General features: G+C 40.5%; 1 pseudogene; it reads right to left on the reverse strand.

The window, feature by feature from the left end:
- Positions 1 to 22429, reverse strand: part of LOC143272240 (optic atrophy 3 protein homolog pseudogene) — a 48985-nt pseudogene extending 26556 nt beyond the window's left edge.
- Between the last annotated feature and the right edge of the window lie 1487 nt (positions 22430 to 23916).

The following is a 23916-nucleotide window of genomic DNA, read 5'->3' on the forward strand; positions in this document are numbered from 1 at the left end:
TTATTTGCATGTCCCTGATGACTAAGGATGTTGAACATTTCTTTAAGTGTTCTCCAGCCATCTGAGTTTCCTCTTTTGAGAAATCTCTGTTTAGATATAAACCTCATTTTTAAATTGGGTTATTTGTTTTCTTGATATCTAGTTTTTTGAGTTCTTTATATATTTTGAATACTAGTTCTCTATCAGATGTGTAGTTTATCCTATTATGTAGGCTGCCACTTTGTCAGAATGATGATATTCTTTGCCATGTAGAAGCTTTTCAGTTTTATGAGGTCCCATTTATTAATTGTTGATCTTAATGTCTGCACTATTGGTGTTCTGTTCAAAAAGCCTTTCCTGTGTCAGTGAGTTCAAGGCTAGTCCCCACTTTAACTTCTATCAGCTTCAGTGTGTGTGGACTTATATTGAGGTCTTTGATTCTTTTGGAGTTGAGTTTTGTACAGGATGATAAGAATGAATCTATTTGAATTCCTCTACGTGCAGACATCTAGTTTGACCAAGATAATTTCTTGAACACTGTCTTATATTTTTCAAGGGTATGTTTCTGGTTTATCAAAAATCAGGTGTCCATGAGTATATGGATTTATGGCTGGATCTTCAATTCTATTCCATTAATCAGCATTTCTGTTTGATCATGGTGGATGATCATTTTTATGTGTTCTTGAACTTCTTTTACAAGTATTTCATTGAGAATTTTTGCATGTATGGTCAGAAGACAAATTGGTTTGCGATTTTCTTTGTTGGGTCTTCATGTGGTTTGGGTATCAGGGTAATTATGGCCTCATAAAATAAATTGGGCAATGTTCCTTCTGTTTATTTCTTTGAATAATTTGAACACCATTGGGATTAACTCTTCTTTGAAAGTTGGTAGAATTCTGTGCTAAAGCCATTTTTCCCAGGCTTTTTTGTTTGGGGAGCGGGCGACCTTTAATTATTGATTCTATTTCAATTAGGACTTACATGTCTGTTTAAATTGCTTTTTTGATCTCGATTTAACTTTGGTAAGTGGTATTCTATTGAGGAAATTATCCATTTCTTTTAGATTTTCCAATTAGGTAGAATACAAGCCTTTTTGTTTGTTTGTTTTAAGGTAGTACTTTAAGTGTGTCCTTAATGATCTTCTGGATTTCCGTGATGTCTATTGTTATGTGCTCATTTTTCATTTCTAATTTTGTTCATTTGTGCATTCTTTCTCCTCCTTATAGTTAATTTGAATAAAGATTTGTCAATCTTATTGATTTTCTTAAATAATGAATACTTGGTTTTACTGATACTTTGTTTTTGTTGTTGTTGTTGTTGTTTCTAGTTTATTGATTTCAGTCCTGATTCTGATTATTTCTTGCCTTCTACCCCTTTTGAGTGCAATCTCTTCTTTTGATTCTAGAGCTTTCAGGTGTGCTGTTAAGTTGCTAGTATGAAATTTCTCCAACTTTTAAGTGGCTACTTAGTGCTATGAACTTGCCTCTTAGAACTGTCTTCATTTTGTCCCATGAATTAAGATATGTTGTATGTTCATTTTCATTAATTCTAGAAAGTCTCTCATTTCTTTCTTAATTTCTGTCTTGACCCATTTTTCTTTTAGTAGTGAGGTGTTCAGTTTCCATGAGTTCATAAGCTTTCTATTACTGTTGATATCCAGTTTTAATCTGTAGTGGTAAGGATGCAGGGTGTTATTTAAAATTTCCTGTATCTGTTAAGACTTGCTTTGTGTGTGTGTATGTTGTCAATTTCTGAGAAAGTTCCATGAGGTGTTGAGAAGAAAGTATATTCTTTTGTGTTTGGGCAAAATGTTATGTAAATATTTGTTAGATCCATTTGGTTTATAATATCAGTTGGCTCCAGCATTGCTGCTTAGTTTTTTCTTAATGATCTGTCTATTGACAAGAGTGAGGTATTGATGTCTCTCACTATCAGCGTGTGAGAGTTAGTATGTGATTTAAGCTATAGTACTGTTTCTTTTACAAACTTGGCTGCCCTTGTGTGTGGAGCATAGATGTTCAGAATTGAAATCTCTTCTTGGTGGACTTTTCTAGGTTTTGGGAGCTGAAACTTAGGAATGGGGGTGGGCTAGGAGAGTGGGTACTGAGGGGGTCCAAAGGAGGGAGGAAAACAAGGTATTCCGCCAGGATCTGCTTAGTCCTATGGGAGTGGGGGCAGAGTGTGAGGAGAGGCAACAATGGGTAGTCTGCTACAGAGCTGAGGATGAGACTGGGGTATTGAATTTGGAGGAGAGGAAAGAGAGGTGAAAATCTGTAGTTAGCTTATCTGCTTCCCTGGCCAGAGTGGCTTATGGGTTCCCAGGGAAGTCATGATGGAGTTGGGGGCTGGGATAAAAGGATGAGTAGGGGGAAGGAAGTTTGGAGGGTAAGATCTGTGTGAACCACTAAAGATGGGGTCAGGGGAGGAGGGGAAGGCATAGCAGGTGGTCTGCTACAGAGCTGGGAGTGAGACTAGGGTACTGGATTTGGAGGAGAGTTGAAGATCTGCAGTTAGCTTACTTTGTGGTGATATTTTATCTGTTTACCCCAATAAAGTTTGTCTGAGGATCAGAGGAAAAAGACAGCCACTATAGTATACATGAAGGTCAGGCAATGGTGGCACATGCCTTTAATCCTATCACTTGGAAGGCAGAAATCTGTCTGGATCTCTATGAGTTCAAAGCCACACTGAGAACAGAGCCAGATGTGGTGATACATACCTTTAATCCCAACACTAACCATAAAGGTCTGGAGGTCTGTATAGACGGACAGGAAGTGGCAGACCTGGGCAGGAAGAGGAAGTGATGTAGCTAGGTGGAGAGAGGAAATGAGATGACAGAATAGAAAGGCACATAGAGTGGGAATACAGGAAGTCGATCTCTTAGGTGGAGGATCTCCAAGTGGTAAGAACTAAGAACGTGCTGGCTTCTTTCTGCTTTTCTGATCTCTCAGCTTTTTACCCCAATATCTGGCTCTGGGTTTTTACTAATAAGACTGTTTAGCAATTTGTCCTACATGACCTGCTTCTTTGGATGGAGTCACTGGTGGGTTCTCAGGTATGCTGGGCAGATTTATGTCAATTTGATACAAACTAAAGTCATTTGAGAGGAGGGAACCTCTATTGAGAAAATGCCTCTATAAAATTGGGCGGTGGGCAACCTTAATTGGTGATTGATGGGGGAGGGCCTAGCCCATTGTGGGTGATGCCATCCCTGGGCTGGTGGTCCTGGGTTCTTTAAGAAAGTAGGCTGAGCAACCATGATGAGCAAGCCAGTCAGCAGCATCTCTCCATGGCCTCTGCATTAGTTCCTGCCTCCAGGTTCCTGCCCTGTTCCTGTTTGAGTTCTTGCCCTGATGCCCTTCAGTGGTAAACAGTTACATGAAAGTGTAAGCCAAACAAGCCCTTTCCTCCCTGAGTTGCTTTTGGTCATGGTGTTTCATCACAGCAGTAATAACCTAGGGAATCTGTAATTTTTATTTTCTGTAGTCTTCTTTGGCTTACTTCATGTGAATAGTGAGCCCAACATCTGAGAGAGTGAAGTATGTGGAAGTGGGAAGAAACAATTCCAATGTTAATGTGTGAGGTTGTCACTCTGGAAAATGGCGGCCATCTGTGACATGCATGTCATGCTTCTAAATCATACACTGCGAAGGTGGGGACTGGAGAGTTTATCCAGTTCAGCATCTCTTTGGGAGAGAGCTGCCCTGGGCATGTTAACTCCTCCGTACATCCGGGCTTGCTGTGGGTTCCGTAGACTAGAGAAGTGCCAGCGATGTGACTGCAGCGTGGGATACAGACATGAGGACAGCACTGCCTGTCTGAATAGGGTGGATAGAGATGTCCTCTACAGCTGTGCCTAGAAGAGGAAACAGGCCTGGCTGATGGAACAAAGCCCAGAATGTCGTTTGTTACGATAGGATACTCTTGCAGGCCTCACTGAGGGAAGGTTGTTTAGAAACATGCCGATCTGTAATTTCCTGCTTGAGGAGTACACCTGGATCACACCAAGAGATGTGCTGTGTATGCCTCTTCACCACACTCAAAAGCCTCTCCAAAAAAGCACTAAGTAAAACCATTGTGGTTCCTATGACATGTAGCTTCAAAGCAATTCCTTCAGCTGTTCAATTACACTCAAGATGGGTGTTCCTAGACAAAATACTTCAAACCTCCACAGTAGAGTGGCATACAGTTTGAGGCTGATTCTGTCTCTTAAATTATACCCTTTACTGCAGGGTAAGTGAGGAGAAATGGTAGTTGTTTGATGGGATTTAGGAATAGGTGGGTTGCTTTGCAAATTCTCATGACAGTGAGCAAAGAAAATGATTACTGTAGCAATGCATGCAACTGACAACACTTTGAGTAACTAAGGGTGCTGCTATTATGGTGAGAGCATGGAGCATAACATCTGCAAACCAGAGCAGTCATAGGGCTGTTACTCCATCTTTTCAGGTTTGCTAATAATGCCATTTTCCTCCAATGACTAGGAAAGTAAGGAATCAGATACTCTGAAGGTGTAGATTATTTCTGCCAAGCAAGCATTGCAGTTGGTCTGTGAGCCAAAGTCCAAGCATACATACTAGCTGGGGAAAAATAATAGATCAGAGAGAGGGAGAGGGGAGTGAAGATTGATTGGTCAGCGTGACCAACTTAAGAAACTGTGGAGGTTGAAAAGTTATATGTTAAGTTGTTCACAAGCTGAAGAACCTAGGAAGTCAGAGGAGTTGAAATCCTAAAAAGCCTCAGGAGCAGAAACTGATGGTATGACTCTCCATCTGAGGTTAGTGATCTGAGAGTTTGGGATGGGATGATTTGGCACAAAGTGTCAGAGAACCTGGTTTTCAGTGACAAGAGATGAAAGATGTCCTAGCTCTGGGAGACAATGAATTTACTTTCCACCTGGCTTTTCTTTCTCTTTCTTTCTTTCTTTCTTTCTTTCTTTCTTTCTTTCTTTCTTTCTTTCTTTCTTTCTTTCTTTCTTTCTTTCTTTCTTTCTTCCTTTCTCTCTCTCCCCTTCCTTCCTTCCTTCCTTCCTTCCTTCCTTCCTTCCTTCCTTCCTTCCTTCCTTCCTTCCTTCCTTCCTTCCTTCTTTCCTTCCTCTCTCTCTTTCTTCTTCATCCTCCTCCCTCTCACCCTCCCCCTCCCACTCCTCCTTCTCCTCCTCTTCTTCTTCTCCTATCCCTTCCCTTCCCTTTCCTTTCTTACTCCCTCTCTCTTTCTTTTTCATCCCCCTCCCCTCCTCCTCCTCCTCTTCTTCCTCCTCCTCCTCCTCCTCCTCCTTCTTCTTCTTCTCCCTTCCCTTACCTTCCCCTTCCTTCCTTTTTTTTGTGATAGGGTTTCTCTATGTACCAGTTCTGACTGTCCTGGAACTCACTTTGTTGACCAGGCTGGCCTCAACCTCACAGAAATCCTCCTGCTTCTGCCTCCCCAGTGCTGGGATTAAGGCGTGCACCACCACCACCCAGCTGTCTTTTTCTTCTATAGCCTCTGCAAGGGTTATTATCATCACCTTGACAGAGTCCACAATCATCCAGAAATAAAGTTCTTTGCATACCTGTAAGGGAGTTTCTGTATGCTAACTGAGGCAGGAAGAAGACTCATCCTAACTGTGGATGGCACCATTCCATGGGCTGGGGTCCTGGACTGAATAAAAGGAGAAAGTGAATTGAGCAAGAGTAGATCATCTCTCTGTTTCCTGATTGATGATGTACTATCACCAACAGCATCATGATCTTGCAACCATGCCTTCCCCACCATGATAGACTGAAACCTGAAAATGTGAGCCAAAATTAACCCTTCTTTATTTAAGATGCTTTTCTCGGGTATTTTGTCACAGTGACCAGAAAAGTAACCAATGCAGGGTCCTTTCATTGATTGGGTGAGAGTGGACTCTCAGTCTAGTGATTCAAGCATTAAACTCTCCTAGAAACATTCTCTCAGACATATCCAGAAACAATGCCTAATCAGGTCTCTTGGTGTCCTTTAATTCACTCAGGATAACACCTAAAAGTAACCATCATAGCAATTTGGTTGGTGAAACTACAATGTTTTATTATTTACAGCCCCTTTCTGTTTTCTGTTCTAATGATATTTTTCACACCATGCTATGACATGCTCTTGGGAGCATTTGACTCGCAAGCTGGTAGATTCCACAGGGCAGTGGCTGACTCATGAGGAACAGGAGTCACAGACAAAGGCTTCCTCTTTTACTCCCCTGGCCTGGATTGAGCTTTGCCAACAGTCCTATTGAACCCTTCTAGCAGCTACTAACTCAACAACACATCCTTGTTCTTGACCTCACCCATTTTCTGTATTTATCTCTCTACACAACTCACCCCAATAAGAAAATTTAAACTAAGACTTAAAAAACAAGTTCTACTTTCAGAGAAATCTTATACTAATCAATATTGAAGCAAATTTAGAAAACCATTTATGTGTTGTTAGGATTTGAATCTGAAATTCCCATCAAGGCTTAAGTTAGAACAGTTGTGTCCTGGATGGTGGTACTATTCTGGGATGCTCAGAGACTTTGGGAGGTAAGGTCTGGTTGACAGGAGTAGATCAAGGGCAAACATTTGAAGGCAACAACCTGGCCTATAGTTCTAACTCTGTACATTGCTTCCTAGTCCAATGTAATGTGAGCAACCTATGTCACACATTCCTGTTGCCATGAACTCTTGTATGTCTTCTCCAACCATAAGGGACAGAAACCCTCTGAAATTGTAATCCCAAGTCAGTCTTTCTTATGCTGAGTTGATTTTGCCAGACATTGAAGTCAGTTATGTGACAGTATCCATGGCATACGGGCAATTAACATTTTCTTTTTGAAATAGTATATCCAAGTCATTTTCTAACCAGATTATAATTTCTGTGGATAATCGTAGAACTGCAACTCCAAAATTCTGACATTTGGGAGAGCAAGCACAAAAGGTTGTCCATATTTTAGCTATTGCAAGTGAGGCTGGGAGAAAAACTCAGGCCAGAGGGAGACCATGCACAGATGGATGCTGAAAACGTTGCTGCTTTAAAAATAACTTCATAAAGTTTTTACTGTTTCTAACTCTGTGCTTCCGTTAGCATCTTTTCATCATGGTCTGAACTTTGTTCAGGACCCATTAAAGATATTTCACTAAAGCTGCATCATGAAAAAAATGTGTCATTTTCAAATAATGTGTTCCAGTACCAACTATTTATTGATGTATAGTGAGTCATCTCAAACATAGGCACTTCAAACACAAGGAGGACAGGCTATAGCAGGAATACTCATATGTCTTCCATCGACCTTCAGCAGGGAAGGTTCAAGGCTGGTCTAGATAACCATCCCACATGTGCAGATTTTACTCCTGACTGTCAGCTGGGCTTTGAGGAAACACTGCTGGAGAAAACACCTGCATATGGCCTCTTCAAGTGGTTGGGGCTTCCTTACAACCAGGTCTAAAATGTTAGAATTACCAGAGAAAGTGGGGAGTGAAAAAGAGTTGTGACTGAGTGAGAAGTGGGGAGAGGGGAGAGGAGGCTGGTAGGAGCCGAGCTGAAGCTCTCCTGACTTTTTTGACAAAACCCATAACTTCTGTCTTATTCTGTTTACTAGAAGCTAGCCACTGAGTCTAGGCCATGTTCAAGAATGGGGATTGGATTAGCTGTTTTCATGGGAGACACGTTGAAGAATGTGTGACATTTTAATACCACCACCACACTGTGCAGAGGACTGTTTCCCCTTTTCATCCAGCTATCATACCATTCGTTATGTGAATGATTTGAGATTTGATGTATTTTGTAGAGCATCTCTGGCCAATAGAACTTGTTGTGATGATGTAAATGTTCTCTATCTATCTACTACTGAGGCTAAAAAGGTGGATATAATTTATTTTTTAAAATTTTGATCAGTCTAAGTTTTAGCAGGTACAGGTATTATTCTGTTAGACAAGTCAGTCCTTGGATACAAGGACAGAGTTTTTTAAACACTTTTTGCTGCTGTTGCCAAGATACCCGAGCAAAGAGCTTAAGGGAGAAGAGCTGATTTGGCTTATGGTTTCTGAGGCTTAAATCCACAGCCTGTTGGTTCCATTGTTATGGACTAACGTGAACTTGAAACATTTTGGAAGGACGTAGTAAAAAAAAGTCATTCAACTCATGACAGCCAGGAAGTAGGGTGGGGGAGGGGAGGCTATGGCTGTGATATAGAATTCAAAAGCATCTAAGTAACCCACTTCCTCCAACCAGGCTTCTTCTTACAAAGTTGCTATTATCATCCAACAAACAGTCCCTCCAATTATGAATCCATTAGTCAGTTAAACTATTGATTAGGTCAGCATACTTGTGATGTAGTCATTTCGCAAAAGCACCTCTCCCTGTGAACATTGCATTGAGGACCAAGTCTTTAACACCAGAGCCATTCAGGAGGCTTTCCTATCACTTTGTATCATAACAGAGCTCAAATGCTAGCAGTGATGTAAGCAAGGACCAAATTGGGCCCCTTTTCTAGCATAAAACTATGGCATTCCAATTACAAACAATATCTTCCAGGCCTGGTTGTGTTCAAAGACACAAATCGGATGGCTTGGATTAGGAGACAGAGGAGACATTTCTTAACATGTGGATGTGGAAAAGCAGGATAATCACTGGAGAGAAGTGTCAGGACAACTCCTCAGGTGGGCAAGATGCCGGAACTGTTTAGACCTGCAGATCATTGCTCAACATCTCTCTCTTCACACATAGGCCCTAGCCAACTTCTTTTGGCCTCAAGTATAAGGCATCTTCAAGACTGGCTCCCAGAGGATGAGGACCTCTGGAATTCCTGTGTGTGCCTGTCTCTGTGTCTGCTTTCTCTGGCTTCATGCTTACTCTGACCCTTTTTGGTCCTGGGATTGAAAGTTTTGAGGTGTTGGGGGTCATAAGGTTGAAACCATCTTGGCCATCCCATCAAAATAATGAATAATAACCTTACAGAAGATTTCTTGATCTGACCTACTGTGCATAAGTGTCTGTGCTAGATATAACAGCAGGGGTTAATCTCTCTTCTTGGAATGTGATCATGGAGCCAGCCTGATTTAATAGGCCAGCTAACATTTATGAAGATTTACTATGTGCCAAATGCCATGCTATTATTTTGATGAGTAGGATCTCATTTGATCCTTTTATAATTTTATGATACAGATATTTTGAAGCATACTTTACACAGGTGTGAAGGAAATTATTTTTATCTTCACCTGGCGAGGAAACCAAGGTTCAGGGCTAAACCCTCTTACTCAAAGTAAAGCATCTATGAAATGGCTGACTGGAGTTCTAAAGCTAGTCTGGGCGAGCTGCACAGTCCACACTCATTATGACTCACTAGTGCTTATGCACCATTCATTATTTTAAGTTTTTTTTTTTTTATTTTGCTAGATATGGAACCCACAGCCTTGTGTACAGGAGGCAAGTGTTTCACTACTGAGCTGTGTCACCAGAATCATGTGACATTATTCTAAATGGCACTTCCTACATATTTGGCACATTCAGATTCATAAAACTGACTGGTTCTTTGCTGGCAAGATTTAGCAGAGTTCGAAAGGCACACTAAGAGATCAGCTTTTGGGTCACACCAGAGTGATGATGCTTGTCAGATGCACAAACGGGACAGTCATCGTCTGGTGCTGGTATGATAAGAACAAGCACCAGGTAGCTGGGAAGGACTCAGAGGTAAATGAGAGGCTCCTTTGAAAGTCTCAGACCTTTTGGGCAATGTCGAGTCCTGCCAACATACTCTACCTGGGAAAAAATGTTCCAGAGGTGTACATGTTCCAACTGCCTGAGCTCATCGGAAAGCCTTGAGGAATTGCATTCATATGCCAGCACAAGCCTTCCTGGGTGGGTGAGCAGATTCCAATAATCAAGAAATACAAGAGAAGGGCTTTGATTAGCTATAAAGAAGGAGGCCATCAGTACTGAGGCTACACAGAAGGATAAAGGACTTAATGAGGAGATTGTTTGACTGAAATAGAATGTAAGAAGGAGGTTTGATTGCTTAAACCTTGAGTTCAGGAAACTGGATTTGAATTCTGACTCTATTTATAAGTAAGTGACCCTGGGCAGTGGACACAATTTCTTTCTATTATCTTCATTAGAAGAGTAGAAACCATAAAACCTATCTTACAGATTGCTCATGACTATTATATGAAATTCTTCATATAGAATGCTTAGTGCAGTGTTTGGAACATAGTACATTCAATACATAATATCTGCTCTCATTGGAAAACAGTATGAGGAATAAAAATCTATTGGCCATTGGTGACAGTATGAGCTTGGACAGCTTATTTTAACTCTCTGTGTCCCAGATTCTTTACTTACTAAATTGAGTTAAAAGTAATTCCTCATTCCTCATACCTATTAGGAAGGCTACCACTAAAACAAACAAACAAGCAAACAACGACATAAACAAAACTAAACAAAACAGATAGTGACCAGTGTTAGCAAGGATGGGGAGAAACTGGAACTCTGGTTTACAGTTATTGGATGTGTGCAATGGTCTAGCTTTTATGGAGAACACTATGCTGGTGCCTCAAAAAATGACACATAGTTGGGAAGCTGGCTCAGCAGATAAGAACATGTGTGTAAACATAAGGATCTAAGTTGAAATCCTTTGGATCCACATAAAAAGTTAGGCATGGCTGTGTGTGCATGCCACTCCAGTACTGGGGGTCCGAGACAGTTTAGGTCACCTGAACTTGTTGGTTAGCCAGGCTAGCCAAAACAGTGAGCATTGGCTTAGTGAGAGACTCTGTCTCAAGGCAACATGAGGGAGAGTGAAAGAAGATACCAAAGGTCCTGCTGTGACCTTTGCATGTGGGTCAATGGGAAAGTGCATCTAATGCCCCCTGCCAATGGCACATATGTATAAACCAGCAACTCTACCTCTGGCTATATACATGATAAAACTGAAGTTCAAGACTGAAGATATTTTAAAATGTGTACATTGTAGCTTTCTTCACAGAAGCCAACAGGTGTAAACAACCTGAGTGTCCACTGACAGATGGATAGCTAAGCCACATATGTAAACAAAAAAGCAAGGAATTTTGATACATGGCCCAACAAAGACAAGGTAGATGAATCTGGGTGCTAATTTTATATTTAACTCTTGATTGACATCATGCAAGTGAAGCAATTCCATCACCAAAGGACAAATGTATTCTCACTCTCATATGATGTATCTAGAGGAGTTGTATTTATAAACAAAGAGAGTAGAATGGTGGTTGCTAAGGGCTAAGGGGTGGAGGACCAGAGAGTTCTGTGATTGGTGCATGGCTTTAGTTTTGCATGAGGAAATCTCTTAAAGGTAGAACATGGGAATGATGCCATCACAACATGAATGTACTGAATGCCACTGAAGTGGACAATTAAAAATGGTTAAGATAGGGGCTGAAGAAATGGCTCAGCAGTTAAGAATGTACACTGCTCTTGCTGAGAATCCAAGTTTGGTTCCCAGCATCCACATCTGGCAACTTACAATCCACTGTAACTCCAGCTGCAGGGCATCTGACTACCTCTTCTGGTCTCCATAGACACCTATATTCATGTGGACATTCACAGACATAGATATACATACACATACAAACACAATTAAAACTAAAATCAATCGAAAAAAATGCTAAAATGGCAAATTTAATGTCATTTTTGTTTTCTCTTTTTATAGAGTTGATCTGCAAGGAATGTTGAGTATTGCTGGGCAATTAATAAAGAGGTTGATTGTGACAGCGATGATGAGGATATTGGCTACCAGTGTCATTATTTATTAACACCTTTGCTTATGCACTAGTCCTGTGCACTCTTATAAATTCATATTTATTCACAGTTTTCTGTGGCAGGATAATAATCAGCCAAGAGCTACATAGAAGATTAGCATCCAATCTGAACTATCTCATCATACTGATTTTCAATGTATGATAGAAATAAATATTTATGACTTATAACTTCTTCCCATTTCTATGACCAAACTTACAGCATTCAAATCAAGGGGCAGAGATAAAAAATAAATTGGGCATTTATTTGCTAATTTATTTATAAATAACAAATTTTAAAAACAAGTATCTTATTACTGATAGAATGTAGGAAAGACTTATAAAGATAAAATATTCTGTGCCATCATTGGCAAAGAAACTTAAGAAGAAACTCTGCAAGCTGCTAGGTTGTAAGAAATCATTCACATGTTAAAAGTAACAATGATAATTTTCAAGTAAGATGATAAGCTAGTGGACCTATAAGCTTCTGGGAAATTGCCAATTTCTACAGATAATAATTACTGACACTGAGCAGAAAGAGGAAACTAACTGACAAGCTAATTCATCTTTATTCATTTCAAAAGCTAAGTCTTATCTTTGGGATTACTAGAGAGTCAATGTCACTGTGACCGAAGCTACCAATTGAGATGGAAGACTTTAGAATTTAAAGTGAACACTTCTAATTTCTGTTGACCAACAGATGAAGGAATTGAAGAAGAAGGGTATTGTGGGATATTTGTTCACATTGACACTCCAGGACTTCCAATAAAGTTAAACCTTGAATCAGAGGGCAGAGTTAGCAATTGGCTGACTGGAATTAGCCATATATATGTTGGAGGACTGAGGGAGTCAGATATGAGGTACAGGAAGAGATAAGGAGGGGCTTGTAGAGTTTTCTAAGGCTTTTCAATCTGGGAAACATGGAAAGTAGGGTCAACCAATAATTCCTCTGCTGTTTTATCTCAATTTCTGACTAGAAACAATTAAAGTATACACATTAGAAGGGTTTAGGGTCAAAGTCAAGACCTCAGAACTCTGACTACTTGGATCAACATCCTGTTCTGACATTTACTATCCATGCGATCTTAGGCAGCTCCTTCTTAGACTCAGTTTCTTTCTCACAAACTGAGTATCAGTACAGCACCTAGCTCATAAGTGTGCTCTTAGTGAACAGGTAGATTGATAGTTGATAGCTAGATGATAAGTGAAACGTAATCTAGACAGTGGTTCTCAACCTTCCTAATGCTGCGACCCTTTAATACAGTTCCTCATGTTGTGGTGACAGCCAACCATAAAATTATTTCATTGCTACCTCATAACTGTAATTTTGCTGCTGTTACAAATTGCAATGTAAATATCTGATGTGTAGGATATCTGATATGTGACCCCAAAGGGGTTACAACCCACAAATTGAGAAACACTGATCCAGACTATTAGCAAATAATTACATGATAAACTAGGTAATAGATGATGAACTCAAAGAAGCCCTGATGGTGATTGTCATCACAATGCTCCCAGTCTTCCCAGATAACCCTGGACCTGGTCCTGTAGAGAGCATTGCACTTGTGATCCTGTCACTTACAATTTCTCTGATTGTTCTTTGTCTTCTCTAGTGCGCTGGGGGCTACCTGGGGTGGGGTTCCTGTTTGACTTGTTCACTAATTTGGAACTTGTGGAGCTCAAACAATATTTGCTCAATAAGCAAATGACTGAATTGGAGTCTTCCCACATTAACAGTGTGGAGATGTGATTTAAAGTGGCAGTCACATTCTTTGCAGCACTATGTTGTGGATTGATCCAACTTCCCATTACCTCTTTGTTTTTCCAAGGAGTCAATTGTCCTTTATGTAGTCCCTGCTTCATAGACTCATCGGTCTGAATCCACAACCATCACTCAGGCCACTAGCAACTTTATTCTCTGGCTGACTGAAAACTCTACATGCAAGTGTTAGAGGTGTTTCCCCATGAATTCAGAGAAACATAACACTTTATTGTGCTTATATTTTATTTGTGCATCCCAATAAAGCTTATCTGGAGATCAGAGGAAAAAGCCAGCCACTATATTAAACACAGAAGTCAGGTGATGGTAGCACATACCTCTAATCCTAGCATTCAGGAGGCAGAAATTCATCCTGACCTCTGTGAGTTCAAGGACACATTGGGAACAGAGCCGGGGGTGGTGGCACACGCCTTTAATTCCCAGCACTAGTTAACCACAGAGGTCTGGAGGTCTGTACAGACACGCAGGAAGTGATAGAGCTGGGCAGAAAGAGGATGTGATGGAGCTGGGCGGAGAGAGGAGTAAGAAGGCAGGGCACAGAAAGATATAGGAGTGAGTATACAGGAAGTAGCTTTTTTTAGCTGAGGATTTCCTAGTGGTAAGAACATGGCTGGCTTTGTCCTGTTTCTCTGATGTCTCAGTTTTCACCCCAATATCTGACTCTGGGTGTTTTTTTTTTAATTAATAAGATAGTTTAGCAATTCGTCTTACACTTTATATCCCGTTAGATCCTTTCATATGAATTCCAGATAATTTATTCATCAATCTATCTATCATTAAGTTGTCTTTGAGCATCTACAGGATTAGGCGAGGAACAAGAGGTCCACCAGGGTAGAAAACAGATGTGGCTTCTCACTTGGAATGGTGTGTAATCTTGATAGTGAAAGCAAATGTCCAAGTGACCTGACACACAGCGACCATAAAGTAGCCTTTGATGCTGTGTTGTGTGCTTGTGTGTTTCTTTTGAACTGTACATTGTATAAAGAGATGTTATTCACAGGAAGCTATCCCTGCACCCAAGATGATGATCAAGGCAAGAGAGTCTGACCAAGTAAGTCATTAGTCTAAGAAGGATCAACCATAGCACACACCACTGTCATTGTAGTTGGCCTTGTTTTCCTTAGCCAGACTCCTGCTCCAGGAGTGGTATTAGGTGTAATAGAAGTGAGGATAGTAGAAGATGAGAGAATAGCATCCCTCTACTCAGTCAACACAAATGACAGTGCTACAAACTTGCTTATGACAAATCGCGTTGACAGAGAAACTTATATAGAAGAAAGGTTTACTCTGTTTCCCAGTTTGGGGAGTTTTAGTCCATAGCTGTTGGTCCCACTGCTCTTGCATCTTTAGTGAAGCATGCTATCATGATGGTAGCATGTCACAGAGGAAGCTACTCATTGAATTGTGGCCAGGAAGTCAAAACAGAGAGTAGGAAGTGGGAATCTTTTTCAAGCACTCCCCCATATGACAGAAAGAGTTCCAACCAGGCCTACTTCCTGTTGGCTCTATCACCACTGAACAGCACCATGGGCTGTAGGTCCAGTTCACAGGCCTCTGGGAGGCACTCCCCCAAATCACAGATGCCCATATAACTAGATGTGGCCGATTCAATTTTTAAAACGAACATTTTTAGGTTAGAATAACTTTAGATTGACCATAAAAGTTGCAAAGATGATAGATTTGAAAACCTGTGGTTAGTTTTCACTGAGGTTGACATCTTGTAGCTATCATGGCACATCGGTCAAATCTAATAGTAAATAACCAAAACTTATCATTAAACTTGCGATTCCATTTGGATTTTCCCACTGTTACCACAATGGACTCTTTTCATTCTAGAAATAAATATTGCATTTAGTGTTATTTATTTTCAGGATGAAGAATTATAAACGAGAAAGAAATTCTTTAAAGCAATAGAGGAAGAAGAAGAGGAGGGAGAAGAAAGAGAGAGAGAAAGAAAGAGAGATAGAGAAAGAAAGGAAGGAAGAAAGGAAGGAAGGAAGGAAGGAAGGAAGAAAGAAAGAAAGAAAGAGAGAAAGAAAGGAAGAGAGAAAGAAAGAAACTAGCATATGAAATGATTACCTTTTGGGATGGTTTTGTTTCAGTATAAACATATATTTTTAAAAGTCTATTAAAATCTGCAAGTTAAAATTGGATGAATGCTTATGACTGTCTATTTATTTCAAAACAACCTGAAACATTTCACACAGAGAGACAGAATTATTTAGAAGGAAAGCATCAACTTTTAGATATTAAAGATCATACCAAGTATAAATAGAATATTCAAGCATTGAGCCACAAGTTTGCTTACTCAAATACACATTCAAACACAAGAAATACCATACTGTTTTTCAGTAATAAGTATGCACTTGAAAAACAAGATTCTTCAAACTTCTGCAGGAAACTTTTCTCCTGCACACTCTCTAACATTAAGCAGCACTAGGCTGCTTGTGAAAACATTTCACACCTAGCAGTCCAAGATTCTTTCTGCTAAAATTAGCCAGTAATTTATTTTTTTGCAGGCAAATTACAGCTCTCTAAAAGAGAATTGTTGATTAGCCCCAGATTTCTTATCCTGTTTCTCTACTGGACTGTTTTCTTTGTGGGCATATCGTCTCTCTCTGTCTCTCTCTCGCTCCCTCCCTCCCTTATCCCTTCTTTACTTCCTTAGTTTCTTCCTCCTTCCCACCTTTATTTCCTTCTTCCTTCCTTCCCTCATCTCTTTCGTGTTCCCTACGATGCTGGGGTTCATATCCAGGGGCCCACACAGGCTAGGCAAGGTCTCTATCATTGATCTGTATCTTAAACTTGACCTCACATACTTCATCTCCCTGCTATAGTTTGGATCTTGGATCTTGAAAGTACCCTAAAGGCCACAGTAGTGATATCCAACCCCTGGCACTAATGGAAAGTGGTGGGACAATTAGGAGAACGGGATCTAGTGAATGGAAGTTTTCATGAGGTCATGCCATTGAAGGATTCTCTCTCTCCCTCTCTCCCTCCCTCCATCTCTTTCTTTGTTGAAATACCACATGCTCCCCACTGTAATGTACTGTCTTGCCACAGACCCAACAACAATGTAAGAATGGGACTAAGAGATGGGAGACAAAAACCATGAGTCGAAACAACCCTTTCCTCCCTGTAAGTTAATGTCTCCAGTATTTTGTCATGATAAAAAGATGACTAACAGGACCTATAAGCTGATCTTGAATGGAAATGCAGACTCCCCTTGCTTACACTGTAACTGGCAGTGGGAACAATGATTTCCCTTCTGCATTTGACCTGATCAGCCATAGCCTTAACATGGGATGTTTCAGAGGTGCATTTGTGAAGGTATTGAACATGAAGTTTTTACATTAGCTGTAGAGTAGCCAGGATCTACTTTGTTTTTCAGTAACAGAGAGTGTCTGGCTTTGGAATTCAGGTGGTTTTAAATATGAGCTTTCTTAACTGTTTATGTGGTCATGAACCAAATGATGTAATGTTTCTGAAGTTCAGGTTGCTACTGTATAAAGTGAAAAGAGTAATAACTATTTTTGAGGCAATAGGAGTTAGTAATATTTAAACCTAAACAGTATCTGGAGTCCAGTGAAGGCTTTATAATTTCAGTCATCACATACTTAGCTTGTGACCCTAAGGAAAATGCTTCGGAAGTAGTATATTTCAGGAAGGTAGACAAGATACTCAACGGGATGGTTCTCGTGGCAGTTTAAACTGAAGGCTCTAGCAGGAAGTTGAACAACGTAAGTTTACAAAAGCATATTTCATGAAAAGGCTAATTTTTTATAAGCCACCTGATTCATTTATTTATTGTTGCCACAACAAATTATAGTAATCCTCACTATTCATGAGGATATGTTTGAAGACCCAGTGCACAACTAAAATCCAAGAGAGCCCTGGTCCCTCCCTGTACTATTTTCCTATTCATATCTACCTATGAGAAGATTTAACTTGTAAATTAAGCTCCGCAGTGATTAATAATGATAAATCATAATTAAATAGAACAGAACAGCATGCTTCAATAAAATTATTTGCAATTTAATTGCTGAATTTTTAATTATTATTTTTAATTATGTTTACAGGTAGGGGTCTGTGTGTATGAATGTATATGTGTATGCTAGTGCCCATGGAGGCCAGAGGCATCAGATGTCCTGGAGCTGCTGGAGTTAAGGGCAGTTGTGAGCTGCCTAATGTGGGTGCTGGGAACTCAGATTGGGTCCTCTGCAAAAGCAGTAAGTACATGCTCTTAATTTCTGAGTCCTCTCTCTAGTCCTGAATTGGCAGATTTTTAAAGTACATTTTTATTGATTTATTTTATGTAGTGGTGGGGGTAGGGGTTATGCATGTTACGGTGTTTGTGTGGAAGTCAGTGGAAAACTTAAGGGAGTTGGCTCTGCCCTTCTACTATGTGGGTCCCAGGAGTCGAACTAAGTTGTCAGGCTTTGGTGGCAAGCCCCTTTACCTGCTGAGGCATCTTTCTAGTCTCTATTTTTATTCATTTATTGTTCTGGTGTTTTTTTTTTTTTTTTTTTTTGGAGAGGAATAATATGAATAGCATGTCATATAATCCAAGTAAATGATAAATATGGTCTGTCAGCATGGGTACCAACGTGGAATGGATGTAAAAGTGGATGGGTGGAGAGGCTATGCCATAGTATTGCTTATGTTCTAATAATCCCAAATACGGCAGCTTGATGCTACAATACAGAGCCAAGGTCATTCCCCTCAGTTCACTGCTCACCTAGGTATTGTGCTACCTTAAATTGCTTATAGGAAGAATGGAAACAATGCACTAAAATACACTAAGATATAGATCATAGCCACACAGACTTTGTTACATATATAATTGTATTTTATTTCAGCATTATTTATTGTTGCTAATCATTTTTCCTAATGTAAGAGTTAGTCTTTATTCTCAGTGACGTGTGTGTGGGAATACATGTAGAATCTGCATGTAAGGTTTGCTATGGTCCTCAGCTTTAGGTGTCTATAGGGGGCTCCTCGGACATGTTTCTACGGTGTATTAGAATTGTCATGGCAAAAGGGATCCAGCCCAGGTTCTTGAGCAAGAGATAGTGTTAACATGGGCGATGCATGCTCTCTCTCTCATCTGACATTCCTAGCTCCATTTTTTTAAGAGCATAAATAAAGGAGGAACCTGAAGCTGAGAGGCTTTTTGGAACTGGTAGGTGCCAGATCTCCTTCAGCGTCACTTGAAGTTTGTCTGAAAGTCCTGTGCCCTTTGTCATTATTGCCTCTGCTCCTCCACTTTGACATACCCGTTTGTCTCATTCTTTCTTCCTTTGTTACATTCTGGACTGGCTGTTTATGCCAAACACCTCTATTTTTTCTACCACATAAGTTTCCTATTACTGCAATGAAGCCCACCCTAGGCTCAGTGGATTCAAACCACAAGAATTTATCATTTAGCGGTTTCTGTGGTTCAGGTCTTGGGGGTGCTTTTTCTGGGTGATCATTATCCAAAATCTCTTAGATCAGCAGGAACAGCTATCATCAGAAGGATGACTAAGCTTGAGGGAATTTTTATTTTGAGGTAAGGTCTCACATAGCCCAGGTTGCCTCAAACTAGCTATTTAGCCATGGATGGCCTTGAACACTCAACACTATGCCTGGTTTATGGAGGGGCTTCTATCCTAATGGCATGGCTGGCTTGTATGGCTGCCTGCAGGATAGCTATGTTAATCATTGGTTGTCCTGCACATGCACATCTACACCACACACACATGTACACACATCCATACTGCACACACACACACACACACACACACACACACACACACACACACACACACAGTGAAACTTTCTACTTCAATATGGCAGTCAGAGGCCACTATAGAATGCCTGGTCCTATAAAAATATACTTGTTTTCTACATATACTCCTATTATTCTGTTTTAGTCTAGAGATCAACTTAGCCAAGCCTTTAGTCCCACTGTTAGAACTTCTCAAATCTCTGCCCAGATCCATCTTTATGATACCCTAAGTTGTTTGAACCAGAGCTGTTTTGCATGTGTGCATGATCAGCTGAAGGGTGGAAGGTAGGTAAGGGAGGGATGTTCATCTCTTCAAAGGCACAGTAAGCTTAGGCTCAAACAAGTACCAGTCCATGCCCAAGAGATAAGGAGTAGATGAATGATGGAGACTGTACAAGAAGAATGTGTTGGAAGTCAGTGTGCTTGCTGGTTTTGTTTTTGTTTTTGTTTTAATGTGACAGAAGCCAGATTTATTTGGGAAGAGGAAATCACAATTAAGAAAATGCCTCCATTAAGATTGGGCTATAGTAGCCAGGTGGCAGTGATGCATGACTTTAATCTCAGAACTCGGGAGGCAGAGCCAGGTGGATCTCTGTGAGTTCAAGGCCAGCCTGGTCTACAGAGAAAGATCCAGGACAGGCACCAAAATGACACAGAGAAATCCTGTCTTGAAAAACAAACAAACAAACAAACAAACAACAACAACAACAACACGACTGGACTGTAGGTAAGCCTGTATGACATTTTCTTGGTTAATAATATAGGAGGGCCCAGGCCATTGTGGGTGGTGCCAACCCTTGGTAGGTGGCTCTGCATTGTATAAGAAAGCAGGCTGAGCAAGCCTTGGGGAGCAAGCGGATAAGCAGCATTTCTTCATGGCTTCTGCTTCAGTTCCTATCTCCAGGAACCATCTCCAGTTCCTATCTCAGCCTTCAGTTCCTGACATAACCTCCTTCAATGATGGACTGGAATGTGGAACTATAAGCTAAAACAAACCCTTTCCTCCACAGTTTGCCTGTGGTCATGCTATTTTATTGCAGCAACAGAAACCCTAAGATAGACTGCATGAACATGAAAGAAAACTAGACCTTCAACTTTATTTCCCAGTCATGAATTTTCCTGTTGTTCTTAATAATAAAGAATTAGTTAGAGGGGCTCAAAGTAATTAGCAATTTCCTCTTTCTTATCTATCTATTTATCTATCTATTTATCTATCTATTTATCTATCTATTTATCTATCTATTTATCTATCTATTTATCTATCTATCTATCTATCTATCTATCTATCTATCTATCTATCTATCTATCTATGTATCTATTTTGGTTTTTTGAGATAGGGGTTCTCTGTGCCTTTCTTGGAGCTCACTCTGTACCCTAGGCTGGCCTCGAACTCACAGAGACCCGCCTGCCTCTGCCTCCCAAGTGCTGGGATTAAAGGTATGCACCACCACCGCCCAGCCCTCTTTCTTATTTAAAAGAATGGTGGTGACTGTGGTTCAGGGCTGTATGGAGGCTCCAGCCAATTACTGTAGATGACGCTTCCATACGTGGTACCCTACCATCCCCAAAGCAAAACTTCTACTCTTAGGTCATGAGTGAAATGCTGGAGTTACAGCTCTCACCTCAATGAACAGTAAGAAGACCAAGAGAAGGGCCAGGAGCTCTCCCACATGCTCCTGTCTCCAATTTCTTCATATGTCTCACCACCATTCCTCCCTGTAAAGAAGGAAGGAAATATTGATTTATCAGCTGAGCACATGGGTCATGGTTCAGACACAAAGGAACAAAGGATGCCCAAGAAGCAGCTCTGCCAAAGCTATGCCAGGGGAAATAAGAAAGGCAATGATCCCTTTCAGGCCATTTACAGTGTATTGGTACTGTGTTGGAGAGGATTTCATTAAACCTTCCCAGGAGCATCTGAAATAAGAAGTGTTTACAGATAAAGCATCCGGGGCTCTTTGATGTTCAGTAACTCGGTGGAGGTGACATAATTAGTAACTGAGTCAGTGTTTTCAGGAGCTGCTGACTTATCTTGGGGAGTTACAGGAGACAAGATTGCTTTGTGCAGTAACCTCTTTGAGTTTCTATTGTATTACTCTTCTGAGGGAGAATTCCTGCAGACCAACATGGAGTCCTAAGGGGAACTCCAGTGTCATTACTAAGGCCTACAGATACAATAAAGCAGCACTTCCTCAGAATTTTCTGGTATGCTAAGTAATTTGTGAAAAGTTCTAGTTTGGATTCTGTTGATATAAATTGTCTCTGAACATTTTTATTTTAATCTTTCAAGTTGAATATAGCTGATCTTGCTTATGTACTTAAATGGCACTTGGGAGGCAGAGGCAGGTGGATCTCTTTGAGGCCACCCTGGTTCCAACAAAGAGTTCCAGGAAAGGCACAAAGCTACACAGAGAAAGCCTGTCTCGAAAAACAAACAAACAAAAAATATTAATTGTATCTGGAATCCTTGTCTTGGAGTTGTTTTCTTAAGTAGAGCCTTGCTGGAATTCCTACATGTGTAAAGAAGCATAATAAAACATTTGGAATTAAATATCTGTGGTGATATATTATGTACCCCAATATATTGTGTACCCTAATAAAACTTCTCTGGGGTCAGAGAACAGCATAGCCACTAGATTAGACATAGAGGCCAGACAGTGGTGGCATACACGCCTTTAATCCTAGCACTTGAGATATCATGTCTTTGCTTGGGAAGTACACATGCCTTTAATCCCAGGAAGTGATGACAGGAAGCAGAAAGGTGTATAAGGCATGAGGACCAGGAACTAGAAGTTTTTAAGCTTTTAGGCTTTTAGCAGCAGTTCAGCTGAGATCCATTCAGGTGAGGACTCAGAAGCTTTCAGTCTATAGAATCAGATGAGGAGTTGGTGAGGTGAAGTTGGCTGTGGCTTTCTGCTTCTCTGATCTTTCAGAAATTACCCAAAATCTGGCTCTGGATTTTTTTTATTTGTAAGACCCTTTAAAATTCATCTTACAAACATCTTTAGTTTTGCTCCAGTCTTACTTGTTTACCTGGACATCCATTGAGAGCCTATCATGGGTGAGACGTCTTTTGTCAAAGCCTGTGTTTGGATCATCAATCATGGTCACCTCATGCATCTGTGTTCCTTTCCCTTGGACACCCATTTTGTCATCTCAGAACAAGACATTATAATTGTTCTCTCAAACCTGATATATTAGTTTCATACAAACTAAATGTTTGTGGATTCCATACTGTGAAAAGCTCTGACCTCTTCCTCACCCGCTTCTTTCTTATCGATACAATTAAGCTCAGCAATGGATGAGTGAGGTTTTCAAACAAAGTGTATTACTCATATAGTGACTGATGGGAAATCTGGAAGTCCAGCCAGACTAAGCATAATGCCATAGGCTTTGAGGTATATGGGGACAAAAAGGGATGTTTTCTCAAACCCATGAATAAAGCAAGTCTTACCTAGGAGACTTAACTCTGGATCAAATGCTCAAAGCCTGGATCTCTGTCATCCTGACCACATTCCTAGTGCTGAGCTAACAAGATATATTCCTGCTGAGTCATCTAGCTCTTTCTCATTCTTTTCCTGAAAGGAGATCTAAATCTTGTCCTGTTAACATGCCTATGGCAGAGTGTAGAACATTCCACCTTCCCTAGCCAACAGTCATTGTATATCTGCTACACCAGTGATCACTTGACTACTTATGTCATGTATGCAAGCAAATGCATTGGTTCGCTCTTTGTTGCTGTGATGATATGTCTGAATCATGCTACTTAAGAAGAAAAAGAGGTATATGTGTCTCACTGTTTTGTAGCATCCAAAGGATGACACTCGTGGCAGCTCAGTTCTGAACAGTGTTCTGAACTGAATCATGCCAAGTTCTCATGGCCATGGAGGAAGAGCAGAAGCATCTTAAGGATCACACAATCACATCTTAATACAGGAAGCTAGAGAGAGCTAGGTGGGACTGGACTAAGGCTTTAATAGTAATCCTTCCACCAGAACTACCAAGGAGTTGTATGAGAACACCTTAACCCCTACCTGGGAGTGGTGTCTCTGATTAACCTCAGCACCTTCTCCTATTTCCCACCTCCCAACACTGACTGTCACCCTAGGCACCAAATCTGCAGCAATGATCTGGGCAAAGGGGAACATCCAACATGCAAACCATAATAGTGAGTAAAAAGATAGGGGATTCCCTAGTTATGTCTGAGATGTGAGGATCTAACTAGGACCATGACTGTGGCTTCCACTTCACCATTTTTCTTACTCTTTCATACTTGGTCTCTATATTGGCTTCACAAAATGATCACCAATTCCTATGACCTTCTTGTCATCCTTTTTCTGGCTGGCTTGATAGTTAAGGTTGATTTGACCTTGGGGCCATTTTTCTTCTACTTCTAGCTATGTTAGACATTGCCTCTTTCCTCCCTTGACTTTATTTCTACTATTCCTTGGCTTTTCTTCCATCTTGGTAAAGAAAGCCTTCAATGTATTTTGTCTACTGAAAATGCCTATGTAATACTTTTCCTTTTAGGATTTAATCTATGTATTTTATCTCCATTTTTCTCTCTGCAGGTTACTCCTAACTTGATTTCTCCCCCTACATCTTTTCTGTTTTCACCTTACACCTCAATGACA

Source organism: Peromyscus maniculatus, chromosome 3, assembly GCF_049852395.1.
Source record: "Peromyscus maniculatus bairdii isolate BWxNUB_F1_BW_parent chromosome 3, HU_Pman_BW_mat_3.1, whole genome shotgun sequence".
NCBI lineage: Eukaryota > Metazoa > Chordata > Mammalia > Rodentia > Cricetidae > Peromyscus > Peromyscus maniculatus.